Source organism: Triticum aestivum, chromosome 2D, assembly GCF_018294505.1.
Source record: "Triticum aestivum cultivar Chinese Spring chromosome 2D, IWGSC CS RefSeq v2.1, whole genome shotgun sequence".
Classification (NCBI taxonomy): domain Eukaryota; kingdom Viridiplantae; phylum Streptophyta; class Magnoliopsida; order Poales; family Poaceae; genus Triticum; species Triticum aestivum.
In genome coordinates this window covers 431597024-431602449 of record NC_057799.1, presented here as the reverse complement: position 1 = coordinate 431602449, position 5426 = coordinate 431597024, and the positions used below count along the sequence as shown (strand labels likewise).

General features: G+C 53.3%; 1 pseudogene; it reads right to left on the bottom strand.

The window, feature by feature from the left end:
• Positions 1–342: 342 nt before the first annotated feature.
• LOC123055822 (uncharacterized) lies at positions 343–1712 on the bottom strand (annotated as a pseudogene).
• Between the last annotated feature and the right edge of the window lie 3714 nt (positions 1713–5426).

Here is a 5426-nt window from a genome sequence, read left to right as displayed (position 1 = left end):
TCATAATGAAGAGTAATTTAGATCACGCATACCATGGGCCGCTGGCTGTTTTCTGGACGAGATTGCCCCTGTGGCCCTGCGCAGCATCGATGGAATCAGCTGATGGTAATAAATGTGTATGCAACCTGATTGGCTCTCCTCCCTTCTCGCCTCGTTCCCAGCGTTGCATGCCGATGTCTCTCTCTTTCTCCAGCTGCGCTGCATGCGAATTTTTGTTCATGCTAGCAAAATTTCACTTCCCTCCTAAACCGAAACAGGGCGCCATGGAGTAGCTTCAAAAATTGGCTGCGGAAATTTAACTTATCGCCACAGATTTGGGATTCCCTCCGAAACTGACAAACCCACTTATCCTCATGAACAGACCAACCTGCACACTTATCCTCTGTCTCACCACACTTCTCTTGCTCGCCACGAGCATGCATGAATCACCGTCCTCCGCGAGTGCATGGCTGTCCAACGCGAGCGCCAGACCTCGCGTACACCTGGACGACGCCGTCGCCTTTCTTTCTCCCCTTGGCCGCCTACCACGAGCACGCTGTCCTCTACGAGCTTGATGTCCTCGGCGTGCGTGCAGACCGGCGAGAGGACACCACCGGCCATGAGCACACCGTCATCTGCGGGGACGTTGTGCTCTGCGTGCACACTGTCCGTTGTGAGGATGCCACCAGCCGCGAGCATGTCGTCCTTGGTGTGCACGCACCGCCAAGAGGACACCATCAGACGCGAGCACGCCATGGTCCGCAAGGTCGCCGTCCGCTGTGAGGATGCCACCGGCCACGAGCATGTCATCCTCGGCGTGCACGCCGACCGCCGAGAGGACGCCACCAGCCGTGAGCATGTCGTCATCCGCGAGGACGCCGTGGTCCACGAGCTCGCCGTCGTCTGCATGCACGCCGTCCACTATGAGGTCGCCACTGGCCACGAGCACGCCTCCGTACATGAGGAGGAGCTCTCGTTCCATCTTCCCCACGGTTGTTCTCTTCACGAGCACAGCGGTCTTCTCTCTCCCTCGCAACAAATGGAATAGAGAGACGAGGAGATGCGGTGGGACGACGGAGCACAGCAGCCGAAGAAGTGGAGGGGCAAAGTTGGAAAGAAGCGGTGAAAAAGCCTTACGCGCAGAGCATTGCGGGAAAAACGGGAAAAAATTAAACGCAAACTAAAAAGGACCGGAGGGAGTATGTCATAGGTGGTTGTGTTAATTAGCTTGTAGACCCATTTTGTTTTAGGAAGTGTTATGTGATTGTAACATATTAGGTTACTCCAAACACCTCTCTCCTCTTTAACTCATGCCAAATAAGCAAACTTATCTTAGGGTGTGCTATGTTACTACTCCTACCTAAGTTACTACCACTATGACCAGGCTAAGTGCATGTAGAAATTAAGGAGACCATGTGTAGAATGTTATTGGTCTTGATTACCATGTGATAAGAGAAATGTATTTTTTTCTACTTTAAAGTGCATTGGAAAGATAGAAATACATTCTTTTGTGGACAAATTTTAAAGTCAAACGTACACTTCACCGAATGGACGGAGTATGTTGAGTTCTTTGTTACCCCCTCCTTTCATCTATATAGGGCCTAATGCGTTTTTCGAGACTAACTTTGACCAAATGTTAGAGAAATAGTATATGACATGCAAGTTACACAAAGCATACCGTCAAATTCGCATGTGAAAGGAGCTTCTAGTGATACAATTTTCACATTATACATCTCATGTACTATTGATCTTATCGACAGTCAAAGACGGTTTTGAAAAATGCATTAGGCCCTATATAGATGGAAGGAGGGACTATATACTGTTTCTCTTTAGTTGTTAGGAGCTGTGTAGATGGTAAACTCAAAATAATAACATGACTACTCCGTATCTTACTTGTTGGGGCTAGACAACATAAATGTGATACACAAATTCACTGACACGGCAAATATGTACACTAAATAACCTCTTTCATTTGAGTGAACTTTGAGGATAGTTTTAACCAACAAGTAAGCAGTGGGATAACACAAACAACATGCACATATGACATGAAATTTAATGTGGAAAAACCCTTTTCAACTTGAGTTGTAAAAAACCACGATTGTGGACCGACCCGTCCACATAACTTCACCATAAGAATGGGGAGTACTCTCTAAAACATCTAAAGAGATTTACAACACACTCTCCACATTGTCAACTGGGAACAACAATAACAATCACAAGACGCAAGATTTCAGCAAAACAGAGTTTACACAACTTCTCTACCCTTCTGTAGTACAAACAACTCTCAAATCACACAACCAAACATCTCCAAATTTGGCAGACAAATAGACACACAAGTTCCTGAAGCCATCGCCAGCATGTTCGGGGCACACCGCCCTGTCTATGCCACGCCCATGAAGAACATACGCGCTGCCCAGGCGGCAGCAGACTAGCTGGACCACCTCGAGGGCGACGAGCGTCGCTACATGACCGAGCGCGTCCAGCAGCTCATTGACACGGCTGCCACGCAGCAAGAAGCCGGCTGCCGCGCCGAAAGACCCGAACAACGGGTTGAGAACCCGCCCCCTTGCCGAGAGCAAGGCGCGACCTTTCGGACGCCGACTGGTGGCGTCCGTGACGAGCGTGACAAGCAGCCGGCCGCAAGCCGCAGTCGGACACACGTCACCATCGAGCACGACCGAGACGGTCGCCCTCGTGCAGTGAAACGACGGGATGACTGTCCGCCTCCCCCCTCATCTCGGAGGGAGAGGCGTGCTTCCCCGCCGCCTGTTGACCACCCAACTCTCGGCGACCAGCTGGGCCGCCGAGAAGGAATTGGAGAGAATGATGCTCGCCACCGGATCGACCGTCTCAATCGATCCCTGGCGCTAGAAGAAGAAGACGCGTTGGGTCTGCCTTGTTCCGGCCCCCGCATCCGCGAAGAGCCCTTTTCCAAAGGGTTCACGCTTCCACGAGATACGCCCAAGTAAAACGGCTCTGTGAAGCCGGAGGACTAGCTAGTCGACTGCTCCACGGCCGTCAGCATCGCGAACGGCAACAAACGCGTTGCCGTAAAGTATGTCTCGCTCATGCTCCAGGGCACGGCCCGGACGTGGCTGAGCAGCCTGAAGCCCCGCAACATCAACAACTGGGTAGATTTCACAGAGGTCTTCGTCCGCAACTTCACCAGTACCTACAAGCGGCCTCCCAAGCCATGCCAGCTCTCGCTATGCGTTCAAGGCCCCAACGAGTCCACCCGCGACTACCTGACGCGGTGGGCTGAACTGCGCAACTCCTGCGAAGGGGTGCATGAGGTCCAAGCTATCAAGTACTTCACTGCCGGGTGCCGAGAGGGCACCTTACTCAAGCACCGACTCCTCTCCGACGAGCCGGCCACACTCGACGAACTGCTGATCATAGCAGACAAGTACGCCACTGCCGACTCTTCCATGAAGTCAGAGCTCCGGGTGGACGCTTCTGGGAAGGTGCTCCCTCCAGCTCCTCGAACGCCGGCTGGAGACAACAGTCGGTGCCAGCAGCCGAACGACAACAAGCGCAAAGCCCCCCAGCCGGCTTCCACCAGCCGACAGGTGGCGGCAGTTGAAGATCAGCAACCTGAAGGGCAGCCACCCCCCAAGCGTCAGAAAGGCGGCAAGCCGGCCTGGTTGCCCGCTTTCTCCTTTGAGCAGACCCTTGATGCCCCCTGCAAATTCCACAGCGGTGCGAAGCCGTCCAACCATACAACTCGAAAGTGCCACTAGCTTGTCCGCATCGCCAAGGGAGAAGGACTGCCTCCTCCGCCTGCTGGCCCGCCAGCTCCGCCTCCTCAGCAGTCGGCCGCCCGTCCAGCAGTCGGCCAAGTCCAAGATGATTACCCCGAAGAGCATGGTGCCTATGTGGTCTTTACCAGTATGCCCAGCGACAGGCACAGCCGGCACTAGCAGCACCGAGAAGTGAACGTCGTTGCTACGGCGGCCCCAGAGTTCATGCACTGGTCCGAGAGGCCAATCAGCTGGAGCCGAGCTGACCACCCGGAAGTGATGCCTTCCCCAGGTTCCTATGCCATGTTGTTGGATGCAACCCTTGCAACGGAGAGGCGAGCTGCTCGTTTCTCCCGGATTCTGATAGATGGCGGTAGCAGCATCAACATCCCTTTTCATGACACCATGGAGAAGTTGAAGATCAAAGAGAAGCAGTTGCTGCCCAGTCGGACTGTGTTTCATGGCATTGTGCCTGGCTTGTCCTGCTCACCAATCGGCAAAGTCAAGATAGATGTTCTCTTCGAAGACAAGGATCATTTCTGCCGAGAAGCGATTTGGTTTGAGGTGGTTGACCTAGAGAGTCCTTACCATGTTCTCCTAGGCCGACCTGCTCTAGCCAAATTTATGGCGGTGCCTCATTACGCCTACCTCAAGGTGAAGATGCCAGGAACCAAGGGCATTATCACGATGAATGGAGACTATGAGAAGTCGTCCACCTGTGCTGCAGCCAGCAGCCGGCTGGCCGAGTCCCTCGTGATTGCGGCTGAGAAGAAGCTCCTGGACCGGGTGGTGGGCATGGCCGGCAAGCAGCTGGACCTGTCACCAGAGCCCAAAGAGTCAGAGACCGAGGGCTCCTTCAAGCCGGCCAAAGAAACAAAGAAGATCCCCTTGGACCCTGAGCACCCGGAGAGGCACGCTATCATAGGTGCCAACCTTGATAGCAAATAGGAAAGCGAGCTCGTCGATTTCCTCCGTGAGAATCGGGACATCTTTGCATGGTCTCCCAAAGACATGCCGGGTGTTCCGACGGATTTCGCCGAGCACAAGCTACACGTCAGAGCAGACGCCAAACCAGTCAGACAGCCCCTTCGCCGACTGTCGGAGGAGAAGAGAAGAGTTGTTGGTGAAGAGATCACCCGCCTGTTGGCAGCCGGCTTTATTATGGAAGTATTTTTCCCAGAACGGCTTGCCAACCCAGTCCTAGTGCTGAAGAAGAACAAGAAGTGGCGCATGTGCATTGATTACACCAGTCTCAACAAAGCCTGCCCCAAGGATCTATTTGCCTTGCCACGAATTGATCAAGTGATAGACTCCACAGCCGGATGCGAGCTGTTGAGTTTCTTGGATGTCTACTCAGGTTACCACCAGATCAAGTTGAACCCGGTAGACCGCCTGAAGACCGCCTTCATCACACCATTCAGAGCCTTCTGCTACCTGACCATGACATTCGGCCTGAGAAATGCCGGTGCCAAGTTTCAGCGTTGCATGCAGAAGTGCCTCCTCAAACAGCTCGGCAGAAATGCCCACGTCTATGTAGATGATATTATGGTGAAGACGGAAAAGCGAGGTACCCTTTTGGAAGATCTCAAGGAAACTTTTGAAAACCTGCGCCGGTTTCAGATCAAGCTCAACCCAGAGAAATGCGTCTTTGGAGTACCAGCCGGCCAGCTTCTTGGCTTCCTGGTCTCAGAGCGCGGCATAGAGTGC